Raw genomic sequence first — 12,519 nt, forward strand, 5'->3', positions numbered from 1 at the left:
TTAGCTCAGCAACACCAGCTTACCCTCCTACAGTTCCGTGGGTGGGAAGTGCTCAGGGGTCTCCTCGCTGGGCTGTAATCGGGGGTGCACAGGGCTGCATTCCTTCTGGAGGCTCCAGAGGAGGATGGGTTTCTGTTCCAGGCCGTTGGTGGACTTCACTTCCTAGGAGTTGTGGGATTGAGGTCCCCCTTCCTGGCTGGCTGTCTTGGCCGGGGGCCTCTCTGCAGCCTGCACATGACCTCCGCTCAGGGCCAGCGTCGGGACATGGAATTCTGCTCATGCTACATGGTCGCAACCCTTCTTAGGAGCTGGTGTCACTCTCACTGTGGCTGCCAGAGTTTCTCTACTTTAAAAACATAATTTTAATTGTGGTAAAATACGCATAACATAAAAGTTCCCACCCTAACTATTTCTGAGTGTGTAGTTTGGTGCATTAAGTACACTCACATTGCTGTGGAACCATCACCACCATTCATCTCCAGAGTTTTTTCAATTTCCCAAACTGAAACCCTGTCCCCCGTAAACATTCACTCCCCATTCCCTTGTCTTCCAGTCCCTGGAAACTACCATGCTATTTTCTGTCTCTATGAATTACTGTAGGGGTTTCATATGAGTGGAATCAGACAGTATTCGTCCTTCTGAGACTGATTCCACTTAATATCATGTCTTCAAGGTTCACCCATGCTGTAGCCTGTGTCAGCATTCCTTTCCTTTTTAAGGCTGTGTAATATTCCATTGTTTGGGTGCACCTCATTGTGTATTCATTCATCCATCAGTGGACACTTGGGGTGCTTCTGCCTTTTGGCTATTGTGAATGACGCTGCTGTAAACATGCGTGCACAGGTGTCTGTTCAAGTCCCTGCTTCATTCTTTGGGGCACACACCCAGAAGTGGAATTGCTGGATCACATGATAATTTTATTTTTAATTTTTTGAGAAACCACCATACTGTTTTTCATTTTATATTCTCACCAACAATGCACAAAGTTTCCAATTTCTCCACATTCTCATCAACTCTAGTTTTATTTTTCTTTCTTTCTTTCTTTCTTTCTTTTTTAATAGTAGCCATCCTAAGGAGTGTGTTTGGGGAGGGGGTATCTCATTGTGGTTTTGATTTGCATTTCCCTAATGATGAGTGGTGTTTGATTTGCATTTCCCTAATGATGAGTGATGTTGACACTCAAGTAACTAGATTGTGGCCACTTAGATACCCAGCTAATCCAGGGTAATCTGCCCATCTGTAAATCTTATTTAATCACATCTGCAAAGTCTCTTTGCCATGTAAGGTGACATATCCACAGGTTCTGGGGGTTGAGACATGGACATTTTGGAGACCATTATTCTGCCTCCCACACCTGAGTAGCTAAAAATGAAGCTGGAGGGCTTCTTGGGGGAGCCTGTCCCCTTCTCTCTCTCAGACCAGGCTTTGGGGACAGCATTCCAGGACTGTGAGGACCTGCACACCTTCACAAAAATGCACTTGCTTCCAGGTATCTTGTTTCCTTGCCCAAGTCTCCAAAGATAAAGCACCTGAGGGCCCCCGTCACTCACCTCCTCTCCGTCTGTCCGTCCTGTCAGCAGATGTCGACTGGGTGGCTCCTCCAGGCCAGGTGTCATGCAGGCCTGACATAGATGGACCATCCATCTACCATCCATCCATCCATCCCATTCATTCATATGTTCTTCCATCCATTCACCCATTCTTCCATCCATATATCCTTTCATCCTTCCATCCATCCATCATCCATCTATCCATCTATTAATCCATTTATCCATCCACTATTCATCCATCTATCCACCATCCATCCATCCAGCCCCCCCACCCAATCCATCAAACCATCCGTCCATCTGTGCAGGGCACAGAAGTGGGCCAAGTCTTGGGTGGGACTCAGACGTGAGCTGCAGCGTCCCACCATCAAAATGAGGTTGCGAGTGTGTTAAGAACAGTGAAGAGAGACCATGGGGCACACCCACTCTGGGCTTGGAAGTTCGGGAAAGGCCTCACTGAGGAATTGATATTTAGTCTAAAGCAGGAAAGGAGAGTTTCCAGGCAGAGGGAGCAGAGTATGCAAAGGCCCTGCAGTTGGAAAGGGCTCAGGATCTGTGAGATGGCGAAGGTGGCTGGGTATAGTGAGCAGGAGGTTGGAGAAGTCAGTGGTTCTGTGTCCCATTCCAGAAACTTCTCTGGTATAAAGTACTCTCAATAGGGGATTGTTTTCCCTTCTGCAAAAATAACGGAAATACCACACGTAGGAGTTGTTGTGGGACCCATTACTCAACTGTAGTTGGAGGGACAGCACAACATCTTAATAAGAAACGCAGCTATCAGATTATTACTCCAGTGGAAAAGATTCAACACACAGCATCCATGAGACGAGAGTTAACGTGTGGGTGACCCACGGGAAGCAGGGGGTGTGGGGGAACCTCTTTCCCTCTCTTCCCGACCTGCTCTCCTGCCTCCCCTGCCTCCCTGCCCTCTGAAGATCTTCATTTGGAGTTGACTCACAAACAGATGAATCTTTTACAACCCCCATTTCCTCTGCTCCAGGCGGCCGGCACGACGAAATGGCATCTCCCCACAGTGAAAGCCAAGCCAAACAGATTAATTTTAGATGCATCTGCTGTAGATTAAACATTTGGAAAAGCCATTTTATAAATATTTTTTTTCCACAACCACATCCCCATATGGCCGCGAGCTCCGGCCTCATTCTGAATGCTGCTGGGGGCCTTACCCATATGTATTTAATGTTCACTCCAGGCTCAAGACTTCTGTTCCCGGCCTCCAGGGAGCATTCCAGAGCATGTTTTAATCTACTTTTGGGGAACGCATCAGACTCCTCTGGGCAAACAAAGCATGGGGAGCCTTCCTGGAGGTGGGATGGGGTTTGGGGAGGGAGAGTGTAGGGTAACCCCTTCTTGGGCCTCTTTCCAGATGGCTGACCCTCAGCTCTCTGTCTCTGCTCTGCACCGATCTAGGCCCTAGAAGTTCCAGGAAATGGGATCCTTGTCTTTCTAGAGCTCCCTGTCCAGCAGAAAAAAATCCCCCTTCAGGTCAGCCTTGGCTCCCTTGAGCCACCAGACTCCATGGACAGTCAGCAAGACCTGTGGGTTCTGCCTCATTGGTGCCTTCTGGGTCTGTCTCCACTGCCCGTTTCCATCGCCCCCAGCCCGTGGTTCATGCCTGGACTATCATTGACCTCCCAGCTGAGGCTCACTTGTCCACTCCCTTGCCCCAATCCAGCTACCCCCAGCAGCCTAAAGGCTCACATCTCTTCCCGGTCTAAAACCCAACACCGATGGAGAATGGTCACCCGCTTCCACCCCACCCTCTGCCATGAATGCTACATGCCTCAAGATGGTTGTCCAGGCCCCACAAGGCCCCATGCCTGCTGCTTCTCCTTTGGCTTGATTTTCTTTGATTTTGGAAATTACAGATTCAGAGGAACTCTCAAAAATAGTGCAGACAGGTCTGATGTGCCCTTTAAGTCCACAGCAGGAAGTAGAGTTCACTAGCAGGCGTCACCATGAGGGGTCTGGCAGGGGGAGGGCCTGTGAATCCACAGTGATTGCACGACAGCCAGTAATTACTCTGGGGCCACAGGATCCCGGTTTCTTCTGAATATAAGAGGCAACACGGGTCCAAATTTAACTTGACCTTTGCCTACCGTGTGGACCAGATGCTTCCCATTCCTACCCCGGCCCTTGCACTCAGTGTCTGTTCTTGCCTCACACAAAATCAGTGGACTTTTCCTTATTCAATTCCATGTTCCAATTTCTCATTCATGAGGCTGGTATGTGGAGCCTCCTGTTTTGGAATTCCAGCTCTGCACTAGGTAGGTAAATATGGGTACAGAGTGAAGGACTGCGAGGTGGGAACAGCTGGTCCAAAGGCCCTGAGGTAACAACAAGCTTCATGTGTCCAAGTGACAGGTAAAAGCCCAATGTAGGAGGAGGGAGGAAAAACAGGGCAGGATGAGTTGCTTGGTCCATTAAAACAAGGGCTCCCAGCCCTAGAAACAATACCAGGTAAGTCTTTGCTGCACTGGCTCTGTCTTGACTTCTGCTACCCACTGAGTATGGTGTCCTAGGCAAGTTTCTTAGGCCCTAAAATCTGTTTGGAATGATGAATGTTACCCAAATGTCTAGATTCATGTCCTGTTCTGCTGCCCTCAAAGACTTCAGGGTCTCATATGGGCTTTGCCCAGGTAGGGCTTGATGGTTGTAAGCAACAGAAACTGATACTGGCCACTGGAAGCAAAGAGCACATTTGCTGGGAGGGCACAGGGAGGACTCAGGATAAGCAAGGGAGGCTGGAGAACCTGCTTGGAATAAACCAGCTCTGGGGCAGAACCAAGGAATCATGGTAGCTGGGAGTAATGACAGACTCCCAGCTACCTTCTTGCAGGAATAAAGGAACTGCTTTTCTTAGCATCTAATAAATAATTTCATCATTCAATTGAAGAGTCAAAGTCCTAGAAGAAAGAGCACTGTGCCCACCTGGGCTAAGTATTCTCCAGCCTCACCCCAACCCTCACCCATTCTCTGTCTGTCTCCACGCTATCCTGAGCCCTGGGAAGATGGCCTTTAAAAACTGCATCCATGATGTCCCTTATCCTCTGACTTCTGATTAGATTTGACCAAAATGAGCACTTGCAGCAAGGAGGATGAGAGGAGAGACAGGAGGTTATGTGTCCTTCTCCCCAGGTTGTCACGGCCTGCCCTCCAATGGCCACAGTTCCTAATGGTGGTCGGGGACAAGGGGACCCAATCCTGGATCCAGTTCCTGCTGGGCTTCAGTGAGGCAGTTTCTGGCCTTTGCCGGCTATTGCTGGTCTTAGCTGCATTCCCTGCTGGATGGTCCTCTGTCCCTGCTTGCATCTCTGTACATGTTATGTCAAGCACTTCAGTTTTCTCTTGAGGCAAAGCTCACCTGTTCCTTCCCAGGGCCATGACTGGAACACCTCTTGGCTGGCCAGGGTGATGAGTGGACCCAGTCCATGGAGTCTGGGTAGAAACACATCAGTTACCCTGCAGGAGGGGCGAGGGAGCTGGGATACTGACATGCTAACTCCTGGCATTCATTGGTTGGGCATTGCTTTTCCTGGGCACCTTCAGCTTGCCTCATGTGTGGGTACAACAGGCATGAGCAGCCACTGAGGGCTCTCAGGCAAAGACACTCAGGGGCCGCCACTGGCACTAAAATGGTAATGGCCGAGCGGTTAATGGAGCACTGAGGAGCTGAATTTTTAATTGTATTTAATTCTAATTAATTTAAATTTAAAATGCCACATGTGGCTAGGAATTCCTGTATTGGAGAGTGCAGGTCTCAAAGGGACTATAGGTTCAAAATAAATAAGCACACAAGCAATTATGTAATGACAGTCTTGCACCTCATAACAACGTTTTGGTTAACAATGAACCACGTACACAATGGTGGTCACATAACATGATGACGGAGTTGCAAGATTCCTGTCACCTAGTGACATCACAGCTATCATAACTTCGGAGCACAACGCATTCCTCATGTGTTTGTTCTGATGCTGGTGCAAACAGACCTACCGTGCTGATAGTCATATAAAAGTCTAGCACTTAAAATTATGTGTGGTACATAATACCTGATAATAAATGACTCTGTTACTGGTTTATGCATGTACTATATTATACCTTTTGTCATTATTTGAGCATGGACTCCATATATATATATATGTGTGTGTGTGTGTGTGTGTGTATGTATACATATATACATGTATGTATACACATACATATATATATAAAGTTACCTGTAAAACAGCCTCAGGCAGTCTTTCGGGAGGAATCTGGAAGAAGGCATTGCTATCATAGAAGATGGCAGCTCCATGCGCGTTATTGCCCCTGAAGACCTTCCAGTGGAACAAGACGTGGAGGTGGAAGACAGTGATCCTAAGAATCCTGGCCCTGTCTAGGCCTAGGCTCATGTGTGTGCTTGTGTCTTCGTTTTTAACAAAAAAGCTTAAATAGTAAAAGTAAAACTTAAAAAAAATTAAAGCAGAAAAAAGGTATAGAATAAAGATATAAAGAAAGAAAACATAACTGCAAGCTTGTTTAGAAGAAAGAAAATATTTTTGTACATCTGTATAATGTGTTTGTTTTAAGCTAAGTGTTACCAGGAAAGCATCAAAAAGTTAAAAAATTAAAAAGTTAATAAAGTAAAAATTGACAGTAAGCTAGGGTTGATTTATTATTGAAGAAAGAAAAATATGTTTTTATACCTGTGGTGTTGCCAAAGTGTAGTGTTTATAAAGCATGAAGCAGTGAGCAGTAATGTCCCAGGTCATCACATCACTCCGCATTCACTCATTGATTCGCCCACAGCAACGTCCAGTCCTACAAGCTCCATTCATGCAGGTATCTTACACAGGTACAGCAGTTTTAAATTTTTTATACCATACTTTTACTGTACCTCGTCTGTGTTGAGATAGGTTTTGATACACAAACACTCACCATTGTGTTGCGACTGCCGGCAGTATTCAGTACAGCCATGGCTGCACAGCTACACACATAGCTCAGTGTGTAGGAGGCTACACCATCTGGGTTTGTGCAGCAGGCTCTATGATGTTTGCACAATGATGAGGTCGCCTAACAACTCATTTCGCAGAACGCATCCTGTCATTAAGTGACGTATGATGGCATCGATAAGATCACCATTTTGGGCTCTCACTGTGGCCTCTACAGTTTCCTTCTGAACAGGGTTACCAAGGAACGCCTAATTCAGCTGAGACCCAAAAGGCGGCTCTGAGGACGGAAAGGAGAGAGGTGGGGGAGGACCTTCCAGGCAGCAGAACAGCATGTGCAAAGTCATGAGGCACACGGAAGAAATGGAGGGAAGATCAATTAGACTGCAGAGTAATGAGTGCAGAGAGAGGGGACCAGGGATGGATAGGTAAGTGAGACCTAGGGGCCTTTATACCATTAGTCCCATTTTACAGAGAGGGAAAAGGAAGCTTCAAGAGGGAATGTACACATCCCGAACCACCCGCTAACATGAGGTGGGCAAGAATTTGCACCTAGGTTCATGTGGGGCCAAAGCCCGCTCTTAATCACAGCTATGCCGGCCCCTGGGAGGCGATGGCTTCCGTGCACAGCAGGAACAGCACCAAGATAGGAGCAGCATCTACCACCCTGCAGGATGGACTGAGTCGGGCTTGGAAACAGACATCCGGGACCTGTCCAGGCCTGGCTTCCCTCAGGAGGCAGCCGTTTCCCTGGGATGGAGGCTGGAAAGTGAGCCCCAGGCTGCCTAGCTTGGCCGTTGTTGACACAACACTTTTGGCCCAAAATCTCCAACCAGGAGTCCCCGGGAGGCAACACAGTGGAGAGGCACGGTCAGGTCCTCAGCCTGGGCCTGGAATAGAATAACCTGGAGGCTGACGGGAAGTGAGGTGTGGCAGCCGGTGAACAGGAAGAGGATGGGGCAAATGTGCAGAGAGCAGAGGTGCCATCTGGGAACTGTGTGAGGAAGTCCTCATTCCTCTGGGCCACTCTTGATGAGGCAAATTGGAGAGGTGATGTTCAGGCTTTAGAGTCTCAAGACCGGGTTCTAATCCACTCCCTAGCGCTAGAGTCAGCCTCTTCTCAGTTCCGAGCGTCAGTCTTCTCAGCTGTAATATAGGCTGAGGGACATTGTAAGGATTACCTAGCACAGCAGTTCTTAAAGTGTGTGGCCCCGGGACCCCTGGGTATTCCTAAGGCCACGATTTGCCTTTTAGTCCTCATTCTCTTGTGAGAGTACAGTGGAGTTTTCCAGCAGCTCCGTGACATGCGAGGACGTCATTGCTTTGCTGGCTGATGAAATGAATCTGTGCTGTGATTCCCGTGTTTAAAATTTTATTCGTTTTTATTTCTAACACAGAAATATCGATAGATACAACCTGCATAGATAAAAGCCCTTTGGGGTTCTCATTAATTTTAAGGGGTCCTGAGACCAACAAATTTGAGACCTTCTGGTGTAACGCTTACCACAGAGATCTGGTTAGCACCCAATGCCAATAAAACCGGAAGCTGTGCCTGTTTCACAGATGCGGAATAGAGTATGCTGGTCTTGGCTCCTGGGTTGGAAGCAACAGAGAGCACCTCTGGCTTGCTTAGGCAAATGAGGACTTCCTAGAACTCTCTTACTTCTAGAAGAAGCTGAAAACCAGACTGGAGCAGAGGGAAGTACGAAGCAGCATCCAAGGCCTGAGGTGCTGACGCCGTGGGAAGGTCAGCCTGAACAAAGCCACGTTTGGGGTCTCGCTGTCTGATGGAGCTGTTAAGGAGATACCCCACGCTGTCCTGGGCCAGGCCAGTGAGATTCCTCCCCCTGCAACTTGGTTCTTAAGCAGAGAGGCAACAACACTCACTGTCTAGAACACAAGGAAGCCCTTCCCTAGGATCCAGGAATCCCATTTTATCAACGGCCTTTCAAGAAAATGGGAGGTTTCCCACAGCCCCGCAACCCCCATGGCTCGTGGGGCAAATGCTTAAACCAGTCCCTCCCCCAGAAGGTGCCTGGGTGTTCAACGGAAGACTGATCCTGTCTGCACTTTAAAATTCACGATGAATCTCCCTGTGCCCAACGTCCGGAAGCCCTCGCTACAAACAAGCCTCGGCTCCCACTCCCCTTATCCCCCCCGAATCATGCCAGTTTTTGCAGAAGGCCGTGTGCACACTGCCTCCCCCGCAGCGGGAAATATTTCACTGGGTTTATTGGAGAAATTGCCTGTCAGATATGATTATTTGTTTGGAGTTCTGTATATCAAATTCTGCCGGAGCCAGCGTGCTGTCACGCAGAGTTTATAGGTATATGGCAGACGCAGTCCCATTAAACACTCCTTAAAAATACACTTGGTTAAAAACAACAACAGCAACAAACACCACCTTGTTTACAGTTAATGTAAAGGATCACAAAATCTTTCTTCCCCGGAGACTGCCTGTGTTCGACTGTGTTTACTGTCTGTGCAGTGGAGCCGATGACTCTGCCCTCACCCCCTATGGCCGCCCCCGCCAGGACACCTCTCCAGGAGGGAGGCCAGACGACGGACAGCCACGCTCTGTAATTCATTCCCGCTTTGCTGTGATTGCTTAATCACAGCAGGTGAGATGGATCCAGACTGACTAACCCTGAAAAAGGAATCCATCTGGCTCAGCTCAAATGATGTTTTGGACAGGGATTTGATGGGCAGCATTAAAAGGTTGAAGAAATCCATCTATCCACAAGCCCTTGTGAGTCCAATTCTGTCGGTTGATGAGATGCACAGAGGAAGGGCATTTCACTGGGGTTTTGCTGGCTAGAAGACCCTCGGGTTGGGGCTGAGTCCTCCTGGCATGTCCTGCCTCTTCCCAGCCCTCCCCCATCCTGGCTGGCCTGGATCCCTCTCCTGCTGGCCACACATCCCACCATGGCTGCAAGGATCGGATGCCCGTGTCTGCCTGTGTCTGGTTGTAAGCAGTTGATAATACGCCAGTGCTCCCCTCCCTTGGTCCACATTTGCTTTGGGCATGAGCCCGTACAGGATGTTAGCAGGTATTGGTCAGGGCAATGTTGGCTCACATCTGCTCAAATAAGTCAATGTCCTTCTTTTGATGACTCATTTAGCAGGGACAAGGAGCCTACCTGATGATGGCAGGCTGCTTACTGGGCCCCTACCCCAGATACATATAGCACCCTTTGTGCTTTCACTGTGCCAGGATTTGAGAAAGGGGCCGCTTTGCCTTTCCCTGTCATTCCTGGTGATGGCAGAGGGTCTACACTTGACATAGCTGCAGCCCGTGTATGGGCGTTTGCCCCTTCAGCTGAGGAGAAGTGTGAGTTCAGGCAGACAGCAATGCTGAGAGGGACATTCCACAGTTTCTCAGGGCAGGGAACAGCTACCACACTCTTCAGAGGACAGAAACAAACTCTATTCATGAATCCGTGCATTTCTATTGAAGGCTCCCAAAGATACAAGATGCCAAGATACAAATCTGTGATGAAAAAGGGAAGATATTTAGGGAGCGGCCAGGGAGCTCCTAAGAGCCCCAAACCACAGCACCCAGAACTGCCTACTTCGTTGACGTGCTTGAACACCACCAACTCTCATTCTCCGGTCTGTGCCTTTAGCCCCAAAATCCCAGGAAAGGGAGGGTGTGGTTCTCACTCTCATTGCCATTGGCAAAAATCTCCCCTAACCCAGCCCACCAAATGCTGTTGAGAGATCGCTGGGCACCAGCCCTGCCCTGGGCTTTGGGGATGTGCAGATGGACACACGACTACCGTGGCCTTCAGGGAGCTCTTGGACGACCGGGGAGTCAAGGTACGCTCCCAGAGCAGCCCATAAGAGAGGCCCTTCCTAAAGTGGTGGGCTCTGGTTAATGGAGGGATTGAGCATGGGGAAGAGGTACCCAGTATTGTTCCCACCCCCTCACTCCTATTTGCCAGTATCCTGGCTCCTTCTTCAGGGAACTACCCTTCCCCATTTTGTGAAGGTGGTTAGGGGCCGAATGAATGTGTGTGCAAAGTGCTACCGATTAGAACCTCTAACTCCAAACCCCAGCCAGACCCAATTCATGTCCTTTCCTGAGACTTCCATACCTGGACACTGAGAGACAGATGCTCTCTCTAGTGTTTAGAGCCCGAGGATACGGGACGCACAACGTCTGTGCCCACGTGCCCCTGTACAGTGGGCTGGGACAACTCGCAGGGAATCAGAGCAGAGAGAGAGAAAGAGCATACCCTAATAGCATCCACTGAGCTCCTAGATCAAATCACGCCTGAAGGTCTCCCTCTGGATTCTTCAATTCTGTGCGCCAATAAATTGTCCTGTTTTTTATTTTTTAAAAAACCATGGTGAGTTGATTTTCTGTCTCTTGCAATGGAGAGACTCCTGATTGACATAGGGGACCTAAGTGAGCTTCCTGGTGGATGTGCCATTTGGATGGGCCTTTAAAACAGTGGAGATTTGGGTAGGGATGAGAGCATCCAAACAGAGACTGACTGAAGCCAAGATGTGGACATGGAAAGTGGAGAGAGAGTACAGGGGAGTTCCTGCCTTTGTTCGCTGTGGTATCCCTTGTGGCTCAGTATAGCTGATGCACAAAATCAATGAATGACGAGGCTTTCATTGAACATGGAATGTGATTTGATGACTACGTATAGACAAATCTGGAAAGGCAGGTTTAGAAACCTCAGGCATCTCAATCACTCCCAGTGAATTAGCTCAGAGAGCAAAATAGTTAATGGGCTCCAGGGCCAAAGGCATAAACACCAAGCTTTGGTTTCTCTCAGAAACTGCCTAGGATCTGGGATCTGCACAACAACACACCTGACCCCCTCCCACACTCATGCATCTTCCTTTCAGGACAAAAATCTCACTTTCAATCAATAATTACATCATCACCTGACATGAATGCAAATGCAACTCTAAGTCAGTTTTTTCGTGCCAGGAGCCACAGTGGGAAACTGTTTCTCCGCTCTATTCATGGCTTTTGGAAGTGGCCCCGAGACAGAGACCGTTCCATCCATAAGGATGTCAGGAAGGAGTTATTGTCTATGCACCGAAAGGCTGAAATTTCAGCAATTGCTCGATGATCTAATCTGGAGTGAAGCTCCTCTTTCCCCACCAGGATGGTGCTTGAGCACTTTTGAAATGCTAATGTTTTCAGATCCAGACTCTTCGTTTTCAACATCTCAGATGCCAGAGTAAATTCAGGTGCCAGTGCCTACTGATTTTACAATTTCCTCGTTTCCTTCCCTGAACCCCTGCAACATGTATTTGATTTTATTTATGAAAGACTCAACCTCGGTAGACAGTGGGTTCAAGGGTTGCCCATTACTTACATCAGCCTGGAGCTGCAGGCCCAAACTTGCTGGTCTCCAGGGGCCCGACCTCCCTCTCTGGACCGTGGGTGGGCATTGCTCCTCTCAGCCTGCATTCTCTCTGCAATCTCCAGGGGCCTGAAGGGATGCCAATCACAGGGACCCAAAATGAACAAGACTAGGTTCCCCTTGCAGGAACTCACCGTCCACTTGGAGAGAAAGATGCACAAACAGAAAGCAGTGGGGTCAGTTTCACAAAAGGGATGGTGAGATGTAGGGAGAAGCGCGGTGCTCAGAGAGCGCCCTGGAAAGGCCGTGAGAACACATTCCCTCGATGAGCTTGTGTCCCCTGCCAGTTTCTGTGCAGGACGCTGCACACGCATTACCTCATTTGACCCCTGACACAACCCCACAGGGTAGATTCACCGTATCCATTTTCAGATAAAGAAACTGAGGCTCAGAGAGACAATGCAACGACAGAATTTGCACCCAGATCTCTAAGACTCCAAGGTCAATGTTCCAAGTAAGACTTTATTCTTAAGTTTTACATTATTTTAAAAATCACCACTCAATCACCAATGTCACTCAGGCCTTCAGAGCCGCCTGGCAGGTCAGCCTCACCCTGGTTGGTTTCCTCTCCCACGCTCTTAGACCACTATTTCCTGCCGTCTTCTCTAAGTTGGCTCTCTCCTTCCCACTGTGGGTCTT

This window comes from Macaca thibetana, chromosome 10 (assembly GCF_024542745.1).
Source record: "Macaca thibetana thibetana isolate TM-01 chromosome 10, ASM2454274v1, whole genome shotgun sequence".
NCBI classification, from domain to species: domain Eukaryota; kingdom Metazoa; phylum Chordata; class Mammalia; order Primates; family Cercopithecidae; genus Macaca; species Macaca thibetana.